General features: G+C 48.7%; 1 protein-coding gene across 10 annotated transcripts in view; it reads left to right on the top strand.

Annotated features, from left to right (window-relative positions):
• LOC132824232 (transcription factor COE3-like) overlaps positions 1-23305 on the top strand; it is a 516826-nt gene that overhangs the window by 278386 nt on the left and 215135 nt on the right. The gene's annotated exons all lie outside the window — the stretch shown is intronic.

The following is a 23305-nucleotide window of genomic DNA, read 5'->3' as shown; positions in this document are numbered from 1 at the left end:
CCTCAGATTACAACAGGATCTTGACTAGATGGGTCAATGGGCTGAGAAGTGGCAGATGGAGTTTAATTCAGATAAATGCGAGGTGCTGCATTTTGGGAAAGCAAATCTTAACAGGACTTATACACATAATGGTAAGGTCCTAGGGAGTGTTGCTGAACAAAGAGATCTTGGAGTGCAGGTTCATAGCTCCTTGAAAGTGGAGTCGCAGGTAGTTGGATAGTGACGAAGGCATTTGGTATGCTTTCCTTTATTGGTAAGAATATTGAGTACAGGAGTTGGGAGGTCATGTTGCGGCTGTATAGGACATTGGTTAGGCCACTGTTGGAATATTGAGTGCAATTTTGGTCTCCTTCCTATCGGAAAGATGTTGTGAAACTTGAAAGGTTCAGAAAAGATTTACAAGGATGTTGCCCGTGTTGGAGGATCTGAGCTACAGGGAGAGGCTGAACAGGCTTGGGTTGTTTTCCCTGGAGCGTCAGAGGCTGAGGGGTGACCTTATAGAGGTTTACAAAATTATGAGGTGCATGGATAGGATAAACAGGCAAAGTCTTTTCCCTGGTTTCGGGGTGTCCAGAACTAGAGACCATAGGTTTATGTTGAGAGGGGAAAGATATAAAAGAAACCTAAGGGGCAACCTTTTCACGCAGAGAGTGGTACATGTATGGAATGAGCTGCCAGAGGATGTGGTGGAGGCTGGTACAATTGCAACATTTAAGAGGCATTTGGATGGGTATATGAATAGGAAGGGTTTGGAGGGATATGGGCCGGGTACTGGCAGGTGGGACTAGATTGGGTTAGGATATCTGGTCAGCATGGACAGGTTGGACCGAAGGGTTTGTTTCCATGTTATACATCTCTATGACTCTCTGACTCGAAGCGAGTGGGGCAGGATCATAGGACCCAGAATTTATGGTAAAAGATCAAAGTGTCATAGAGCTGATGCGATGTATTGAACAAACCTAGATTGTTGTTGAGTCTTTAGTCACTTGGAGTGGGTTGCAGGTTTTGATTCATTAATCTGTAAATCCCAGAACTTATTTTAAGTCACAGTCCTGAGATAACAAGGTTTTTAAAAAATAGGTGACATCTCTGCTCTGTCAATGCATTAAAGGCATGAGGTTAGAATCTGTCTGTATTCCAACCTTGTGTCAGACCAGTTCTATTTCCAATATAGGAATTTATAAAATGTTACATGGACTGACTGCCTACAGATTCTATGCTTTTTGAACAAAATAGAATGGATCTGCAAATACAAATCTGCAAATGCAAATTCACCCAATAGATGTGTGTGTGTGTGTGTGTGTGTGAGAGAGTGTGTGTGTGTTTGTGATGGAGTATATGCCTATATGCCTATGAGAGGGTGTGCTCACGAATGTGAGTGTGGGTGTGTGTGTGTGCCTGAGAGAATTTTTGTATGAGGGAGGGTCTGCGTGAGTGTGTGAGTGTGATCATGTGTATGTGTGTGAGTTGTGTTTGAGACTGTATAGTGTAATGGGGTCACCTGTAGTGCAACAGGGTCACCTGTAGTGCAACACGAACCCAAAGTCCACGTTGAAGGCTTCTTCCTGGGTATCGAGCTTAGCTATCAGCCTCCGCTGTGCGACTCTGCATTGTTGTATATCTCAAAGTCCAACTTGGAGGACAGTCACCCGAAGATCTGAGGCCAAATGTCCTTGACTACTGAAGTGTTCCCCAACTGGGAGGGAATATCCCTGTCTGGCAATTGTTGCGCAGTGTCCATTTTTAGTGTCATCTGCAAATTTGGCCACAGACATTCATTTACTTCTTCCCTGTCATTGAGATGCTTTGCACTGCTGCATTGATTTTAAGATGTATTATACTGATCTGTTGACATTAATATTATTGTACTGGAGATGTGTCATTAACATCTACTGTAATAGAGTGTTGATTACAACATCTCGTAGTGGAGTGGTGAGGTTAACAATTATTGTACTTGATTGTTAGATTTCTGCATGTAATGTATTGTAGTGTTGAAGTTAATGTAGTGGTGGGCTGAAGTTAATATGAATTGTAGTGGTGTGATTAGGGTAACGTACTGGAGTATTAAATTTATCATGTATTGTGCTGGTAAAATAATATTAACTTGTATTGCACTGGACTGATGATGTTAACATTATTTTGCTGGAGTTTTGATTTTTTTCATCAGTGTATTGAAATTCCGAGGAGAACATTATAGAGTCATAAAGTCAGAGAGCGAGACAGCAGGGAGATAGACTCTTCAGTCCAACTCATACATGCCAACCAGAAATCCTTAATTAATCTGGTCCCATTTGCCAGCATTTGGCCCATATCTCTCTAAACCCTTCCTATTCATATACCCATCCAGATGCCTTTTAAATGTTGCAATTGTACCAGCCTCCACCACTTCCTCTGGCAGCTCATTCCATACATGCACAACACCCTCTGCATGAAAAGGTTGCCCGTCACACCTTAAATCTATGCCATCGAGTTTTCGATTCCGCTATCCTGGGAAAAAGACATTGGGTATTCACCCTAACCATGCCCCTCATGATTATACTAGAGTGTGGACTTTGGCATGTTGTGTACTGTTTTGTTGAAATTGACAAGTATTATGTTAGCATGTTGATGTTAGAATTATAGAATCCCAACAATGAAGGAAGCAGGCCATTTGGCCCATTGAGTCCACACTGACTCTCCAAACAGCATCCCACTAGACCCTGTAACCCAGTTTCCTCATTTACCCTCCCCCCACCTTGTCTCAGTCAAATCCCTCAAACTCAGCACCACCTTCCTAACCTGCAATCTTCTTCCTGATCTCTCCGCCCCCACCCCCACTCCGGCCTATCACCCTCACCTTGACCTCCTTCCACCTATTGCATTTCCAATGCCCCTCCCCCAAGTCCCTCCTCCCTACCTTTTATCTTAGCCTGATGGACACACTTTCCTCATTCCTGAAGAAGGGCTCATGCCCGAAACGTCGACTCTCCTGCTCCTTGGATGCATTGTGGGAAGAAACTAGATGACCAGGAGGGAACACTCGCAGACAAAGGGGGAATGTGTAAACTCCGCACAGACAGCCACCTGAGGCTGGAATCAAACTCAGGTCCCTGGTACTGAGGCAGAAGTGCCACCCATAATATGTTCATATCAGTATACTGGAGTGATGAGGTTAGCATTATTGTGCTGGAGTGTTGGGGTTAACAGTATTATGATGCAATGTTAGGTTAACATGGAGTACTTTTGAGCACTGGGTTGTGCTGGTGTGTTGATATTAAAATATGATACTGACATGTTGAGGTTAACATGGATTGTGGATTGTGGAGGTTGACGCGTATTTTGTTTGAGTGTTGATTTTAACATTACTTGTACTGGTATGTTGATGTTAAAATTACTTTACTGGGGTTTTGACTTTAACGTGTTCAGGAGCACTGAGTAAATTCTTTTATTCATTCATAGGATATGGTTAATGCTGGCTAGGCCAGTGATTATTGTCCATCCCTAATTACTCCAAGGGCATTTTGGAGTCAACTATATTGCTATAGGTCTGGAGTCATATGTGAGCTAGACAAGGGAAGATGACAGTTTCCTTCCCTAAAGGACATTAGTGAACCAAATGAGTTTTTCCAAAAATTAACAATGGACATAAACAGATTCTTAATTCCATGTTTTTATTGAATTCAAATTCTACCATCTGCTATGATGGGACTCAAACCCAGCACCCCAGGACATTACTTGGGTGTCTGGATAAATAGCTGAAAATGAGTTGCTGGAAAAGCGCAGCAGGTCAGGCAGCATCCAAGGAACAGGAGATTCGACGTTTCGGGCATAAGCCCTTCCTCAGGATTCCTGAGGAAGGGCTTATGCCCGAAACGTCGAATCTCCTGTTCCTTGGATGCTGCCTGACCTACTGCGCTTTTCCAGCAACATATTTTCAGCTCTGATCTCCAGCATCTGCAGACCTCACTTTCTCCTGTCTGGATAAATAGTTTAGCAATAGTACCGTACACCATCCCCACCCCAAAAAATTATTGTTCTTGAGTGTTGAAGTTACTTTGTATGTTAATGGCACATTGAGGTTAATATGTAGGAGCAAATCACTGCAAATGCTGGAATCTGAACTGAAAACAGAGACTGCTGGTAATCACAACGGGTCAGGCAGCACCCCGCCATGGAGAGACAGCAAGCTAACATTCCAAGTCTTGATGAAGTTAATATCACACAACACCAGATTATAGTTTAACGGGTTTATTTGGAAGCACTAGCTTTCAGAGTGTTGCTCCTTCGTCAAATGGTTGTGGAGCATAAGATTGTAAGATACAGAATTTATAGCAAAAGTTTACAGTGGGTTGTAACTGAAATTATATATTGAAAAAGATCTGGATTGTTTGTTAAGTCTCTTATCTTTCAGAATGGACATGTTGGTTTCAGTTCTTTCATATGTAAATCCCAGAACTTGTTTTGAAGGGACATTCTTAAGTGAACTTTAACAATATTGTAACTCGGACTGAATTGAGAAGGAACTTCTTCACCCAGAGAGTTGTGAATCTATGGAATTACTTGCCCTGTGAAGTAGTTGACACTACTTCAGTAAACATTTTTAAAGCTAAGATAGATATTTTCTTGAACAACAAAGGAATTAAGGGTTATGGTGAAAGCGTGGGTAAGTGGAGCTGAAAAGATCAGCCATGATCTTATTGAATGGCGGAGCAGGCTCAAGGAGCCAGATGGCCTACTCCTGCTCCTAGTTCTTATGTAATGGAGTGTCGGGAATGACATTGTTGCAATGGAGTGTTATTATTAACTACATTATGCTGCATTGCTGAGATTAACATACATGTTGTATTGGTATGTCAAGTTAATATGTATTGAGTTGGAATATTGATGGTGACATGTATTCTGCTGATGTGTTGAGGGAAACGTGTTGTACTAGTGTATGCATGTATTGCACTGGAGATTTGAGGTTGAATTGCATTGTATAGAAGGCTTGATTTTGACATGTAAACTACAGAGATGTCAACTTCAAGTGTATTGTTCTGGTGCATTAACATTGACATTATTGCTCTGCAGTGTTGTAGTTAACATCTATTTTAGTGGTGTGCTGAGGTTAATGTGTATTGTGCTGGAATATAGAAGTTAACGGTTGTTGTATTTCTGCAATGAGTTTAACACGCATTGTGCTGACATGTTGATTTTGACATATATGGTACTGAGGTGTGGAAGACATGCATTCAATTGGAGTGTTAATGTTAACATGTATTATTGGTTTGATTTGATTTGATTTATTTCTTGTCACATTTACCAAAGTACAGGGAAAAGCTTTGTTTATGAATAGTACAAGTGGATTACAGTAAACAAGGACATACAGATCACAAGGTGTAAAACATCTTAGACAGAGGCATACAGGTTACCTTGCACAGGGTGAGTGCTAGGCGAGATCAACATTGGCAAGGTCAGTGTTATTTGAGGCTAGAGAATCCATTCATTAGAGTCATAGAGTCATAGAGATGTACAGCATGGAAACAGACCCTTCAGTCCAATCCTTGCATGCTGACCAGATATCCCAGCTCAATCGAGTCCCACCTGTCAGCACGTGGCCCATATCCCTCCAAACCCTTCCTATTCATATACCCATCCAAATACCTTTTAAATGTTGCAATTATACCAACCTCCACCACTTTCTCTGACAGCTCATTCCAGACACGGACCACACTCTGTGTGAAAAAGTTGCCCCATAGGTCTCTTTTATATTATTCCCATCTCACCCTAAACTTGGGCCCTCTTGTTCTGGAATCCCTGACCTGAGGGAAAAGACCTTGTCTATTTAACCTATCCATGCCCCTCAGAATTTTGTAAACATCTATAAGGTCACCTGATGCTCCAGGGAAAACAGCCCCAGCCTGTTCAGCCTCTCCCTATAGCTCAAAAATTCCAACCCTGGCAACATCCTTGTAAATCCTTTCTGAACCCTTTCAAGTTTCACAACATCTTTCCGATAGAAAGGAGACCAGAATTGCACGCAATATTCCAACAGTGGCCTAACCAATGTCCTGTACAGCCACAACATGACCATGCAACTCCTGTACTCAATACTCTGACCAATAAAAGAAAGCATACCAAATGCCTTCTTCACTACCCTATCTACCTGTGACTCCACTTTCAAGGAGCTATGAACCTGCACTCCAAGATCTCTTTGTTCAGCAACACTCCCTTACCATTAAGTGCATAAGTCCTGTTAAGATTTGCTTTCCCAAAATGCAGCACCTCACATTTATCTGAATTAAACTCCTCTGCCACTTCTCAACCCATTGGCCCATCTGGTCAAGATCCTGTTGTAATCTGAGGTAACCCTCTTTGCTGTCCACTTCCAATTTTGGTGTCATCTGCAAACTTACTAACTGTACCTCTTATGCTCACATCCAAATCATTTATGTAAATGACGAAAAGTAGAGGACCCAGCACCGATCCTTGTGGCACACCACTGGTCACAGGCCTCCAGTCTGAAAAACAACCCTCTACCACCACCCTCTGTCTTCTACCTTTGAGCCAGTTCTGTATCCAAATGACTAGTTCTCCCTATATTCCTTGAGATCTAACCTTGCTACCCAGTATCCCACGGGGAACCTTGTCGAACACCTTACTGAAGTCCATGTAGATCACATCTACTGCTCTGCCCTCATCAATCCTCTTTGGTACTTTTTCAAAAATCTCAATCAAGTTTGTGAGACATGTTTTCCCACGCACAAAGCCATGTTGACTATCACAAATCAGTCTTTGCCTTTCCAAATACATGTACATCCTGTCCCTCAGGATTTCCTCCAACAACTTGCCCACCAACGAGGTCAGGCTCACCGGTCTATAGTTCCCTGGCTTGTCTTTACCGCCCTTCTTAAACAGTGACATCACGTTTGCCAACCTCCAGTCTTCCGGCATCTCACCTGTGACTATCGATGATACAAGTGTCTCAGCAAGAGGCCCAGTAATCACTTCTCTAGCTTCCCATAGAGTTCTAAAGTACACCTGATCAGGTCCTGGGGATTTATCCACCTTTATGTGTTTCAAGACATCCAGCGCTTCTTCCTCTGTAATATGGACAAGGTGTCATCATCTATTTCCTTACATTCTGTATCTTCCATATCCTTTTCCACAGTAAATACTGATGCAAAATACTCGTTTAGTATCTCCCCCATTTTCTGTGGCACCACACAAAGCTGATCTTTGAGGGGCCCTATTCTCTCCCTAGTTACCCTTTTGTCCTTAATGTAATTGTAAAAACCCTTTGGATTCTCCTTAATTCTACTTGCCAAAGTTTATGTCATGTCTCCTTTTTGCCCTCCTGATTTCCCTCTTAAGTATACCCCTACTGCCTTTATACTCATCTAAAGATTCACTCGATCTATCCTGTCTATACCTTACATATGCTTCCTTCTTTTTCTTAACCAAATCTTCAATATCTTTAGTCATCAGCATTCCCTATACCTACCAGTACTTTCTATGGATTCTCGTTATCGCATTCTTGAAGGCTTCCCATTTTCCAGCTGTCCCTTTACCTGAGAACATTTGCCTCTAATCAGCTTTCAAAAGTTCATGCCTCATAACGTCAAAATTGGCCTTTCTCCAATTTAGAACTTCAACTTTATGATGTGGTCTATCCTTTTCCATGACTATTTTAAATCAAATAGAATTATGGTCACTGGCTGCAAAGTACTTCCCCCACTGACACCTCAGTCACCTGCCCTGCTTTATTTCCCAATAGTAGGTCAAGCTTTGCATCTTCTCTAGATCCACACACTGAATCAGAAAGTTTTCTTTTGCACACTTAACAAATTCCTCTCCATCTAAACCCTTAACACTATGGCAGTCCCAGTCTATGTTTGGAAAGTGAAAATCCCCCACCATAACCAACCTATTATTCTTATTGATAGCTGAGATCTCCTTACAAGTATGTTTCTCAATTACTCTCTGACTACTAGGGGGTCTATAGAACAATCCCAAAGAAGTGATCATCCCTTTCTTATTTCTCGGGCTAAAGAATCCCCTAACACAATTGATCTCTTGGAACCTGACGTACCCCTCGATGCATTAGAGCCAGTCTCAATACCAGAAACTCGGCTGTTCGTGCTACATTCCCCTGAGAATCCATCACCCCCTACATATTCCAAAACAGCGTACTTGTTTGAAATGGGTATAGCCACAGAACACACCTGCACTAGCTACCTACCTCTCTTATCTTTCCTGGAGTTAACCCATCTATGTGACTGTATCTGAGACTTTCCGCCCTTCCTATAACTGCCATCCATCACATATTGTTGCTGTTGCAAATTCCTCCTCTCCAACCGATCCATTCGATCTGATAAGATTCGCAACCAACAGCATTTATTTCAGATATAATCCACAGTAACCATTAAACTCTCTTTAAACTCCCACATCTGACAAGAAGCACATATCACTCTACTAAAGACCGTTTTGCTCCATCACAATCTTCAGACCCAGAAAATAACACCGTCTACCCCAGGTTAGAATAATAGTTGCGGCTTATATTTTAAGTTTAATCAAGAGACATATCTCAAAAAGCATATAATTAAAAAAGAACCCACTCTATTCACTTTCTGTCGGCCACTTAAAACAATTAACTTATCTGATTCTGTGCAGTGAACTTCACCCAAACAGTTCCTCAAGATCAGTTGTGAATTTCCTGTTTGTTACTTTTCCCAGATGAACTCCGATGTCCAGCAATACATGAATTCCAACAGCAAAGGCAGTAACTGTGCAGGTTCACTCTGGTGTCAGTTTCTTTCTCTCTCTCTCTCTCTCCTGCACTGGCCTCACCATGTGCTTCATTTGTCTGTTCTTGTCCCTTTTAAAACTGCAGTTGTTTTGTCTTTTTTCCCCCCAAAGTTCCAAAATAATGCAACAGCATATAAATCAGTAATTGCTGCTCCTGGAATTTGAGGAAATCACCCCCAGCACCTAAAATACCTCAAAATGGGAGCAGCTGTTACAGCCAGAAAATTTTCCTGGCCTCCATTTTGGATTAGCCTATAACAGCCAGGAAGAAGCTGTTACAGAAGCTGCTGGAGTGTGTGTTCAGGCCTCTGTATCTTTTCTCTGTTGGAAGAGATCATTACCGGGTGGGAGGGGTCTTTGATGATGTTGGCAGCCTTTCTGTGACAGCGTGCCGTGTAGATGGAGTCCATGGATGAAAGGTTGGCTTCCGTGATGGTCTGGGCTGTGCACATCCCCCTCTGTAGTTTCTTCCAGTCCTGGGCAAAGCAGGTGCCATACCAGGCCATTATGCACCCAGACAGTGTGCTGTCAATGATGTATCTGTAAAAGTTGTTCAGGATCTTTATGGACTTGTTGAATTTCTTGAGTTGCCTGAGGAATCTATGTGGGAAACCCAGGACAGGTTGTCGGTCATTCTGAAGGACTTGACTCTCTCCATCCTCTCAACTTCAGTTCCACTGGGGCGTGTCCTAATCCTTTCTTTCTGAACTCAATGATCAGTTCTTTAGTTATATGACTGAGCATAGAAAGCATTAAGCACGTCAGGGAGGGATGTGTCTTTGTCCGCTCTCTTGCTTAGTTTCATTTTATATTCAGTAATGTTATTTAGGCCTTGCCACAGGCTGTGTGAGACTGTCTTGTATGTTTGGGCCTCTAACTTGGTCTGGTCGTGCATCTCGGCATCCGTGATTATTTTGTGAAGATCGTATCTGGATCTCCTGTATTGGTCTGGGTTGTCTGGCTTGATTGTTGCCCATCTGGTCTTCAGTAGAGATTTCCTGGTGCATCCAACACTCAGATTGGCTTCTTTGGTACACAGTCCTCCATACATTTACTAATGAAGCCTGTGATGGTGGTGGCGTACTTGTCCAGGTTTTCCGCTGAGTACTTGAACATGGTCCAGTCCAATGATTCCAGGCAGTCCCAGAGACACTCTTCCATAGCCTTGGATCACCATTGTGCTTCCTTTTGTGAAGGATCTTCCTGTTTGAGCTTCTGCTTGTAAGCTGGGAGGAGGAACCCAGTGCTGTGATCTGATTTTCTGAAGTGTGGGTGGGGAATGGAGCGGTAGGTGTCTTTGATGGCTATGTAGCGGTGGTCCAGGATGCTCTGTCCTCTAGTGGGGCAGGAGATGTGTTGGTGGGACTTTGGCAGCACTCTCTTGAAGTTGAGATTAGAGTGGTGCTAGAAAAGCACAGCAGGTCAGGTAGCATCTGAGGAGCAGGAGAATTGACTTTTCAGGCAAAAGCCTTCCTGATGAAGGGCTTTTACCCGAAACATCGATTTTCGTGTTCCTCGGATGCTGCCTGACCTGCTGTGCCTTTCCAGCACCACTCTAATCTTGACTCTGATTTCCAGCATCTGCAGTACCCACTTCTGCCCTCTTGAAGTTGGTTTGGTTGAAGTCACTGGCCGCAATGAATCGGGCCTCAGGAAATTCATCTCCAGAGTGTTTGTAGCGGTATGATCACATCTAGGGCATTCTTCACATCGCCAAGGAGTAGTATGGGGTGTCATGTATTGGGATATTGAGGTTTTCATTGCTTTGCTAGAGCTTTAACTTTTAACATCAGTGTACAAGAATACTGAGGAGGAGATTATTGTGTTAGATGGTAGAGGTTAATACAGATTGGAAAGATTCTTGTGTATGATGGGTATTGTGCTGCAGCGCTGAGGTTAACATCTGTTGTGCAGTATTATTGAAGTTAACACTGAAGTTAATGTACTGGGGTGTAGAAGGTGACATTATTTTCAGTAGGACTGAGAAGAAGGTTATTGTGCTGGTGTGTTCGGGTTATCTTGTGTTTAACTGAAGTATTGTGGTTAACTTGTATTACACTGGAGAGCTGTGGTTTAATCTTCATTGTCGTGCCTTGATGATGCAAAGCATCTGTTGTCGTGCAGTGTTGAGGCTAATACATTTTCTGGTGTGTTGATAATCAATACAGTTAAAAAACACATACCAAGTTATAGTCCAAGAAGTTTATTTGGAAGTACTAGCTTTCAGAGCATTGCTCCATTGTCAGGAGAATGAAGGAGCAGTGCTCTGAAAGCTAGTGCTCCCAATTAAACTTGTTGGACTATAATTTGGTATTGTGTGATTTTTAACTTTGTCCACCCCAGTCCAACACTGGCACCTCCTCATCATGGATATGAATATGGATTGCTCAGGTGAGCTGAGATTAATGTGTTGTGTTGGTGTATTCATATTAACATGTATGGTTTTGAAGTCTCCAGGTTAGTGTGTGCTGTATTGAAGTGTTGAGTGTTGAGTTTGACATGCATGGGATTTAAAACTATGATGCTAGAGTCTGAGACTAACATGACTTATGCTGATATGTTGGTTTTAGCAAAAATTGTATTGGAGTGTTGATGTTAGCACATATTATGCTGGACTGTTAAGGATAACGTACTGTATTAGTGAGGTAAAAACAATGACTGCAGATGCTGGAAACCAGATTCTGGATTAGTGGTGAGTTGAATTTAACATATATTGTGTTGATCATAACAAAAATCACTTGAATGTTGATGTTAACAGATATTGTACAAAAGTGCAGAGGTTAACAGATTGGAAAGAGTGTTATGTTTAATGTGTATTGAATTAGAATTAGAATTATGTTCATTGTCACATGTTCTCAATTTACAAAAAAGCAGGACGACAGTGAAACGTGTACAACATCATCAACACAGGTACAGAGTACCCAGGTATATACCTTAGGTATAAAAGATGAGAAAATAAAGAAAAAATATAGCAGTATGTTACAGATATACATAGTATAAATTTGGAAAATAAGAAAAATATCTAAAAGGATAAACATTGCACTCTTTATATAAAAAGCCTTCCATGTGACAAAGTCCCACCAGTTCCAAAACAATAACTCCAGGCTCCTGGCCGCTGACTCCACTCCACTCCAGGCCCCTATCCCAGTCCCCTCCGTGCCCCATCCCACTGACCCCACTCCACTCCAGGCCCCCTCCCACTGTCCCTATTCCACTCCAGCTCTCTCCCACTGTCCCCACTCCACTCCAGCACCCGCCCACTGTCCCCACTCCAGCTCCCTCCCACTGTCCCCATTCCAGGCCCCCTCCCACTGTCCCCACTCCAGCTCCCTCCCACTGTCCCCATCCCACTCAAGGCCCCCTCCCACTGACCCCAATCCACTTCAGGTCCCTCCTCCCACAGTCCCCACTCCACTCCAGCTCCCTCCCACTGTCCACACTCCACTCCAGCACCCACCCACTGTCCCCACTCCAGCTCCCTCCCACTGTCCCCATTCCAGGCCCCCTCCCACTGTCCCCACTCTAGCTCCCTCCCACTGTCCCTATTCCAGCTCCCTCCCACTGTCCCCATTCCAGGCCCCCTCCCACTGTCCCCACTCTAGCTCCCTCCCACTGTCCCCATTCCAGGCCCCCTCCCACTGTCCCTATTCCAGCTCCCTCCCACTATCCCTATTCCAGCTCCCTCCCACTGTCCCCACTCCAGCTCCCTCCCATTGTCCCCACTCCAGCTTTCTCCCACTGTCCCCATTCCAGGCCCCCTCCCACTGTCCCTATTCCAGCTCCCTCCCACTGTCCCTATTCCAGCTCCCTCCCACTGTCCCCACTCCAGCTCCCTCCCATTGTCCCCACTCCAGCTTTCTCCCACTGTCCCCACTCCAGGCCCTGTCCCACTGTCCCCAGTCCAGCTCCCTCCCACTGTCGCCACTCCACTTCAGCTTCCTCCCACTGTTCCCACTCCACTCCAGCTTCCTCCAACTGTCCCCACTCCAGCCCCCTCCCAGTGTCCCCACTCCACTCCAGCTTCCTCCCACTGTTCCACTCCACTCCAGCTTCCTCCCACTGTTCCCACTCCAGTCCAGCTTCCTCCAACTCCAGCTCCCTCCCACTGGCCCCACTCCAGCTCCCACTGTCCCCACTCCACTCCAGCTTCCTCCCACTGACCCCACTCCAGTCCAGCTTCCTCCAACTGTCCCCACTCCAGCTCCCTCCCACTGTCCCCACTCCAGCTCCCACTGTCCCCACCCCACTCCAGGCCTCCTTCCACTGACCCCACTCCACTCCAGGTCCCCCACTCTATTCCGAGCCCTCCCCTCCCACTGTTCCCACCCAATTACAAGCCCGATCCCACTGTCCCTTTCCACTCCAGGTCCCTGCTCCCACTTTCCCCTCTCCACTCCGAGCACCCGTCCCACTGTCCCCACTCCACTCTAGGCTCCCCCCCTCCCACTGACCCCACTTCACTCCAAGTCCCCCCTCCCACTGTTCCCACTCCACTCCGAGCCCCCCTCCCACTGTTCCCACTCCACTCCGAGCCCCCCTCTCACTGTTTCCACTGCACCCCAAGTCCCCCTCCCACTTTCCCACTCCACTCCGAACCCCCCTCCCACGGTCCCCACTACACTCTAGACCCCTCCCAGTGTCTCCACTCAACTGCAGGTCCCCTCCCACTGACCCCACTCCACTCCAAGCCCCCCTCCCAATAAGAGAAATTTAGGACTGCAGATGCTGGAGATCAGAGCTGAAAACATGTTGCTGGAAAAGCGCAGCAGGTCAGGCAGCATCCAAGGAACAGGAGAATCGACGTTTCGAGCATGAGCCCTTCTTCAGGAAATGTCAATTCTCCTGGTCCTTGGATGCTGCCTGACCTGCTGCGCTTTTCCAGCAACACATTTTCACCCCCTCCCACTAACCCCACTCCACTCCGAGCCCCCCTCCCACTGTCTGCACTCCACTCTGAGCCTCCTCCCACTGTCCCCAATCCACTCCCCGCCCCTGTTCCACTGTCTCCACTCCACTCCAGGCCCCTCCCACTGTCCCCACTCCACTCCGAGCCCCTATCCCACTGACCCCACTCCACTCCGAGACCCCGTCCCACTGTCCCCGCCCCACTCCAGGCCCCTCCTACTGTCCCCACTCCACTCCAGGTCCCCCCTCCCACTGTCCCCACTCCACTCCAGGCCCTCCCTCCCAGTGTCCCCACTCCACTCCGGGCCTCCTCCCACTGACCCCACTCCACTCCGAGTCACCCTCCCACTGTCCCCACTCCACTCCAGGCCCTCCCTCCCACTGACCCCACTCCACTCCGAGTCACCCTCCCACTGTTCCCACTTCACACCAGGCCCCGTCTCCCACATATTCCATTCCACTCCAGGTCCCCGCTCCCACTGTCCTCACTCCACTCTGAGCCCCCCTCCCACCTCCTAATGAGCCCCCCTCCCACCTCCCACTGACCCCACTCCATTCGGAGACCCCTCCCACTGACACCACTCCACTCCAAGCCCTCGTCCCACTGACCCCACTCCATTCCAGGCCCCTCCCACTGTTCCCACTCCACTCGGAGCTGCACTCCCACTGTCCCCAATCCACTCCAGGCCTCCTCCCACTGCCCCGACCCCACTCCAAGCCCCTCTCCCACTGCACCCACCCCACTCCAAGCACTCCCTCCCATGACCCCACTCCACTCCGAGGCCCCCCTCCCACTGTCCCCACTCCACTCCGAGCCCCACTCTCACTGTCCACACTCCACTCCAGGCCTCCTCCCACTGACCCCACTCCACTCCGAGCCCCACTCTCACTGTCCACACTCCACTCCAGGCCTCCTCCCACTGACCCCACTCCACTCCAGGCCCCCCTCCCACTGTCCCCACTCCACTCCGAGCCCCACTCCCACTGTCCCCACTCCACTCCGAGCCCCACTCTCACTGTCCACACTCCACTCCAGGCCTCCTCCCACTGACCCCACTCCACTCCAGGCCTCCTCCCACTGACCCCACTCCACTCCAGGCCCCCCTCCCACTGTTCCCACTTCGCACCAGGCCCCGCCTCCCACATATTCCACGCCACTCCAGACCCGACCTCCCACTGACCCCATTCCATTCCAGGCCCTTCCCACTGTCCCCACTCCACTCAGAGCCGCACTCCCACTGTCCCCAATTCACTCCAGGACCCCTCCCACTGACCCCACTCCACTCCGAGCCCCCTCCCACTGTCCCTACTCCACTCTGAGGCCCCCTCCCACTGTCTCCACTCCACTCTGAGGCCCCCTCCCACTGTCTCCACTCCACTCTGAGGCCCCCTCCCACTGTCTCCACTCCACTCTGAGGCCCCCTCCCACTGTCTCCACTCCACTCTGAGGCCCCTCCCACTGTCCCCACTCCACCCCAGGACCCCTCTCACTGACCCCACTCCACTCCAACCCCCTCCCACTGTCCCCACTCCACTCCGAGCCCCCGTCCTTCTGTCCCCACTCCACTCCAGGCCCCTCTCACTGACACCACTCCATTCCAAGCACTCTCTCCCAATGACCCCACTCCACTCCAGGCCCCTCCCACTGTCTCCACTCCACCCTGAGCCCCCTGCCACTCTCCCCACTCCGCTCTGGGCCACCTCCCACTTATCCCACTCCACTCCGAGCCCCCCTCCCACTGTCCCTACTCCACTCCCAGCACTCCCCCCCAATGAGCCCACTCCACTCCGAGCCCCCCTCCCACTGACCCCACTCCACTCCGAGCCCCCTTCCCACTGTCTGCACTCCACTTCAGGCCCTTCTGACTGGACCCCCCCTACCCCGTCCTCACTTCACTCCAGGACCCCCCCCTCACTGACCCCACTCCACTCTGTGCCCCCCTCCCACTGACCCCACTCCGATCCAGACCCCTCCCACTGACCCCACTCCATTCCAATGCCCCCTCCCACTGACCCCACTCCACTCCAGGCCTCCTCCCACTGACCCCACTCCACTCCGAGCCCCCTTCCCACTGTCTGCACTCCACTTCAGGCCCTTCTGACTGTCCCCACTCCAGTCCGAAACCCCCCCCCTCACTGACCCCACTCTGCTCCGAGCCCCCCTCCCACTGTCCCCTCTCCACTCCCAGTACTTCCCCCAATGACCACACTCCACTCGGAGCCGCATTCCCACTATCACCAATCCACTCCAGGCCCCCACCCACTGTCTGCACTCCGCTCCGAGCCCCCCCTCCCACTGACCCCACTCCACTCCGAGCCCACCCTCCCACTGACCCCACTCCACTCCGAGCCCCCCCTCCCACTGTCCCCACTCCACTCCAGGCTCCTCCCACTGACCCCACTCCACTCCATGCCCCCTCCCAATGATCTGACTCCACTCCGAGCTCACTCCCACTGACCTCACTCCACTACAGGACCCCCCCTACCCCGTCCTCACTTCACTCCAGGACCCCCCCTCCTCACTGACCCCACTCCACTCTGTGCCCCCCTCCCACTGACCCCACTCCGATCCAGACCCCTCCCACTGACCCCACTCCATTCCAATGCCCCCTCCCACTGACCCCACTCCACTCCAGGCCTCCTCCGAGTGACCGCACTCCACTAAGACTGTCTCCACTCCACTCCAGGCCCCTCCCACTGGCCCACTCCACTCCTGGCCCCCCTCCCACTGACCCCACTCCACTCCTGGCCCCCCTCCCACTGACCCCACTCCACTCCAGGCCCCTCTCACTGACCGCACGCTCCTCCAGGGCCAGTCCCACTGTCCACACTCCACTCCAGGCTCTGTCCCACTGTCCCCACTGCGAGCTCCCTCCCACGGCCCCACTCCACTCCAGCCCCCTTCCACTGACCCCACTCCTCTCCAGGCCCCTCCCACTGACCCCACTCCACTCCAGACCCCCTCCCACTCACCACACTCCACTCCAGGCCCCTCCCACTGACCCCACTCCACTCCAGCCGCCTCCCACTGACCCCACTCCACTCCAGCCGCCTCCCACTGACCCCTCTCCACCCCATGCCCCCCCCCCCCACTGACTCCACTCCACTCCAGGCCCCTCCCACTGACCTCACGCTCCTCCAGGCCCACTCCCACTCACCCCACTCCACTCCAGGCTCCCTCCCACTGTCCCCACTCCACTCCAGCCACCTCCCACTGACCCCTCTCCACCCCAGGCCCCCTCCCAATGATCTGACTCCACTCCGAGCTCACTCCCACTGACCTCACTCCACTACAGGACCCCCCTCCCCCGTCCTCACTTCACTCCAGGTCCCCCCCCCCCCTCACTGTCCCCACTCCACTCCGTGCCCCCCTCCCACTGACCCCACTCCGTTCCAGAGCCCTGGACACTGTCCCCACTCCACTCCAGACCCCTCCCACTGACCCCACTCCACTCCAGGCCCCCTTCCACTGACCCCACTCCTCTCCAGGCCCCTCCCACTGACCCCACTCCACTCCAGACCCCCTCCCACTCACCACACTCCACTCCAGGCCCCCTCCCACTGACCCCACTCCTCTCCAGGCCCCTCCCACTGACCCCACTCCACTCCAGCCGCCTCCCACTGACCCCCTCCGCCCCATGCCACCCCTCCCACTGACCCCCCTCCACCCCATGCCCCCCCTCCCACTGACTCCACTCCACTCCAGGCCCCTCCCACTGACCCCACGCTCCTCCAGGCCCACTCCCACTCACCCCACTCCACTCCAGGCCCTCTCCCACTGACCCCTCTCCACCCCATGCCCCTCCCACTGACCCCTCTCCACCCCAGGCCCCCTCCCACTGACCCCACTCCACTCCAGGCTCCTCCCACTGACCCCACTCCACTCCATGCCCCCTCCCAATGATCTGACTCCACTCCGAGCTCACTCCCACTGACCTCACTCCACTACAGGACCCCCCTCCCCCGTCCTCACTTCACTCCAGGTCCCCCCCCTCACTGTCCCCACTCCACTCCGTGCCCCCCTTCCACTGACCCCACTCCGTTCCAGAGCCCTGGACACTGTCCCCACTCCACTCCAGACCCCTCCCACTGACCCCACTCCTCTCCAAGCCCCTCCCACTGACCCCATTCCACTCCAGGCCCCCTCCCACTCACCACACTCCACTCCAGGCCCCTCCCACTGACCCCACTCCACCCCAGACCCCTCCCACTCACCACACTCCACTCCAGGCCCCATCCCACTGACCCCTCTCCACTCCAGGCACCCCCTCCCACTCACGCCACTCCACTCCAGGCTCACTCCCACTCACCCCACTCCACTCCGAGCCCCCCTCCCACTGACCCCACTCCACTCCATGCCCCCTCCCAATGATCCGACTCCACTCCGAGCTCCCTCCCACTGATCTCACTCCACTACAGGACTCCCCCCTCCCACTGTCCTCACTTCAACTCCAGGTTTTCCCCCCTCACTGTCCCCACACCACTCTGAGCCCCCTCCCACTGACCCCACTCCATTCCAGCCCCCCCCCCCACTGACCCCACCCCACTCCACTCCTTGCCTCCCCTCCCACTGATCCTACTCTGTTCCAGACCCCTGGCCACTGACCCCACTCCACTCCAGGCCCCCTCACACTGTCCCCACTCTGTTTCAGACCCCTGGCCACTGTCCCCACTGCGAGCCCCCTCCCACTGTCCCCACTGCGAGCCCCCTCCCACGGTCCCACTGCGAGCCCCCTCCCACGGTCCCCACGGCGAGCCCCCTCCCACGGTCCCCACAGCGAGCCCCCTCCCACTGTCCCCACTGCGCGACCCTTCCCACAGCCCTACTTCACTCCGAACTCCTCCCACTGTCCCCACTCTGTTCCTGACCCCTGGTAACTGTCCCTGCCCTGTTCTGCAGCCATTGACTGCTGTGCTTTTCTGGTGGAAAGGGTAAATGCAGAAGTGAAAAGAAACCACAAGGCCAGAACCAAAAGAGAGAAAAAGGAAAAAGAACGGCAAGAATGTACAAACTCCGGCTGAGTGTCCGACTCGAGTAACGTGTATTGTGCTATATTAATGACGTTTACATGCATTTTACTTCAGAAAAACAAACTAAAAGAACCACAGATGCTGGAAATCAGAAACGTAAACAGAAATTGCTGAAAAAAATCTGGCAGCATCAGTGTAGAGAAATCAGAGACGATATTTCTGACCCTTCCTCAGAACCGAAATATCCGACCCAAAATGTTAACTCTGAGTTCTCTCCACAGGTACTGCCAGACCTACTGAACTTCCAGCCATTTCTATTTTTTTGACCCTTCTTCAGAGCTTCATTGTATTGTTAAGTTGGTTTTAACATATTTATTTAACACTCTTGATTTTGCTTTAATGTTATTGCACTGGCATATTGTGTTGGAGTTTTGAGGTTAATATTTATTTCATTAGGGTTTTGAGCAGAACAATTTTTCTTGTCCTGGTATGGTGAGGTTATCTTGTATTACAATGAAATATCGAAGCTAACACATACTGATGTTTTCAGGCTAACATGCATGTGACTGGAGTTTTTAGGTTTTTTCTAGATTGTGTGGTTAAAATATATTGCATTAACGTTCACATATTGTTCTGGAATATTGAGGTTATCATGTATTGTGCAGGAGCATTAACGTTAAATTGTATTGTTGTGTTGAGCATAATGCACTCTGCTGATGTGTTGAGACTAACCACACGTGTTCAAATTTGTTTTAGAAAAGAATGATGAAGATAAAATGTATTTTAGTTTAACACAAATTGTGCTGGTGAGTTTATGTTAACATGATTTGTACTGGATTGTTGTGGTTAACATGCATTGTATTGGTCAGCTGAAGTTAACATGAGCTTCACTGGAGACTGTAAGGCTAACAGCATTTTGGCTGAATTGTTGAGGTTAACACATTGTTCTTGAGTGGTCAGTGTGGTATTCTGAATGTTACACTTAATGCTTGTTACAGTGGAGTGGTGAGTTAAACCACTATTGTACTTGAATAACTTTCATTGGGAGAGCCTCTCATTCTTTGAAATTCCAGGTAAAAATGTTCCCAAATCTATCCTCATAGGACAATGGTCTCTTTATAGTGATTATTTGTTTAACTGCCTCTCAGACAGAGACATCCTTCCTTCGAAATTGTGTGCTGCAGTCCGGTTGTGATCTTAACTAAAGCCATTTATAACTGCAGTAACTTCGCTTCCTCACTGTTATGTTCCAGCCCTTGAAATAAGTGCATTCACACCACTCGCATTCCTAATTGCTAGCTGTACCTGCATGTTAAAATGACACTGGAGTGATGAGTTTACCTTCATTTAGTCAGGCTATTCTGTGGACGTCAGTTTGACTCATGCTGTTTCTTCATTTCATTGTTCTTGTCTTTGGATTTCATCCTTCGAACCAGAGTATTGGGTTTACATTGGATCATGCCAGAGTGGAGAATTTGTGTTGTACTTTCCAGAATTGCTCATTTTTTTCTTAGTCTGTTGCACTAGTGGTGATGAAATTAGTTTTATTGCATTGGATTACTGACGTGACTTGCATTATATTGGAATGGTGAGTTGAATTCTTCGCTTGGAGAGTGCGAAGCAGACCATTGTAAAACAGTCAAAGACTGAGGGTGTGATGTCACGGCCAACACAAAGGATAGACCTCAAGGAATTACAGGTACGTACTAAGGGCTAATGTTTAGTTGATGTGTCGAAGGTGATGATTTCCTTGAACAGACGCGCAACATGTAAAGGCATCCAAAGTTGTAAGATGGGGGACACAGTAACACAGTGGTTAGCACTGCTGCCTCACAGTGCCAGGGACTCAGGTTCGATTCCAGCCTCAGGTGACTGTCTGTGTGGAGTTTTCCCATTCTCCCTGTGTCTGCCTGGGTTTCCTCTGGGTGCTCCGGTTTTGTCCCACAGTCCAAAGATGTGCATGTCAGGTGAATTGACCATGTTAAATTGCCCTATGGTGTTCAGTGAAGTCCAGGGTCGAGGTAAATATAGGGTAGGGGAATGGGTATGGGTGGGTTACTCTTCGGAAGGTCAGTGTACGCTTGTTGAGCCAGATAGCCTGTTCCCACACTGTAGGGATTCTACAAAGCAAAGAAATTCAACACAAGTGTTAGCCACATGTGAAAACAAAATATACTATTAGTATGGGAGGCTGATACGTCAGCTATAAATTGAACCAAGGGGCATTCACATGGATGACCTGTGTTCGTCTGACACATGAGAACTCAGAGTATCTCAAACTGGAACTGTCTGAGGTAGACATCTGTCATAGACGTTGGGAAGATGTTTCCATTGTTAAGACAGACTAGGACCCAAGGGCATAGCCTTAGAGTAAAGAGAAGACCTTTTAGAATGGAGATAAGGAGAAACGTCTTCAGCCAAATCATGGTGAATCTGTGGAACTCAATGCCACAGTGGGCTGTGGAGGCTAGGTCAGTGAGTGTATTTAAGACAGAGATTGTCAGAGGGATCAAGGATTACAAGGAGAAGGCAGGAGAATGGGATTGAGAAACTTATCAATCATGACTGAATGGCCTACCTTCTGCTCCTATGTCTTAGGATCGTATGATCTTAAGCAGGAGGCCAAGGATTTCAAGATGGAAGCCCTCTCTCAGCCATGTCTCTTGCACTAACTTGATTCCAGTATTGGGTACCTGTAACACCTCACAGGTGCCTTTGGGGTGCATGATTGCACAGAGCAAGTACTGCCCAGGAAACCATTTATTATACAGGGTTCAGCAAGCAACAGAGTTTCTAAATGTGGCTAATGTAATGTCACTGTCATTGACACGGAACAGGCATTTTTAAAGAGGATTGGGACAAGGTCATATCAAATCCTATTGGGACTGGGCAGGTTAGATGCATTAAGAATTTGCCCAATGTTGGAGAAGTCCAGAACTAGAGGTTACAGTCGAAGAATAAGAGGTAAACCATTCAGGACTGAGATGAGGAAGAATTTCTTCACTCAGAGAGTTGCAATCCTGTGGAGTTCTCTCCCACAGGAAGCTTTTGGGGCCAGTTCATTAGATATGTTCAAGATGGAGCTGGACCTGACCCTTGTGGCTAAAGGGATCTCGGGGTACGGAGGGGAAGCAGAAATGGAATACTGAAATTGCGTGATCAGCCATGATCACATTGACGATGATGCAGGTTCGAAAGGCTGAATGGCCTAATGCTGTAATTTTTTTTCTATGTTTCTAAAATAGGTGTACATCGAAAAGTAATGCTTTACATAGGAAGCAGTGACAAAGGAACAGAAAACATTGTGTGCAGTTCCTGCATATAGTTTCAGCAGGTAATAGAGAATTGGGATCTCAAAGGTGGTCATCATTAGATCAATCCCAATGCTGAGGGCTGGTGAGGACAGGATATAATAAAAAAGTGAAAGACCCATAGCTCAGGAAATGGTGCAGGAGAGAGGCTTGAGGACCCTCAGGTCAATGGACTATTACCATGGGCAAGAAGGGTCTGTTCAACTTCAGAAGGTGTCATCAGTAGAGCACAGGGCAGTTACTTTGTGGCTGGCTGACCTGTGCTTAGGTCAGAGTTTAAGCAAACTTGGCATGGGATTTAAACATTAGAAAGGGGGAAAAAACATGCAGGGGGACAAGAAATACTGAATAATCAAGGGAACAAAAGGAGAGGAAATAAATGTGATAGCCAACAATAGGGAAAACGTGCCTGACAAATACACAGAATTGCTATCGTGCAGAAGGATATTGTTAAGTGGGACAGGGTTCAGAAGAGATTTATCAGGATGCTGCTGGGAATGGAGGATTGGAATTATAAGGAGAGCCTGGATAATCTGGGACTTTTTTCTCTGGAGTTTAGGAGGTTGAGGGGTGACCTTCTTGCGATTTATAAAATAATGAGGGGTGTAAATAAAATGAATGGCAGGTGTCTTTTCCCTTGGGTGAAGGATTTCAAGACTAGGGGGTATTTTTTAAGGTGAGAGGAGAAAGACTTAAAAAAGACGAGGGACAATTTTTTTGCACAGATAGTGATGAATGCAGGTACAATTACAATGTTTAAAAGGCATTTATGTAAGTACATGAATGAGAAATATTTGGTGGGATATGGACCAAGCACAGGCATTTGGGACTAATTTAGTTTGGGATGATCATCGAGATGGACTGTTTGGACCACAGGGTCTGTTTCTGTGCTGTATGACTCTACCACTGTGAGTTTGCAGATGACACACAAATGGTTTGGAAGGCAAGTGATGAGGATGACACAAAGTCTGCAGAGGGATATGCAAACGTTAATCCGGTGGACAAAAACTTGACAGATTGAATATAACGTCATAAAATGTGAGGTTATGCACTTTAACAGGTCAGAATTTAACTGTGATGAAAATGCAAAGAACAACAATGGACATAGTTAGTGTGTGTCAGCAAGAAGTCACATCATCATATTTATCCTTTTTAAACAAAAATCATTCATGGAATAGGTACCGCAAGCTAGGCCAGATTTAGTGTTCATCCCCATTACCCAGAGAGCAGTTAAGAATCAACCACTTTGCAGTGCGTCTGGAGTCATATGCAATTTTAGACCAGGTAAGAGTTGCCAGATTTCAGTCTCTAAAGGACATCAGCACAACCGAAGGGTTTATGCAATAATTGTC

The sequence above is a fragment of the Hemiscyllium ocellatum genome, chromosome 1, assembly GCF_020745735.1.
Source record: "Hemiscyllium ocellatum isolate sHemOce1 chromosome 1, sHemOce1.pat.X.cur, whole genome shotgun sequence".
Lineage (NCBI taxonomy): Eukaryota > Metazoa > Chordata > Chondrichthyes > Orectolobiformes > Hemiscylliidae > Hemiscyllium > Hemiscyllium ocellatum.
This window is presented reverse-complemented; position numbering and strand designations above follow the sequence as displayed.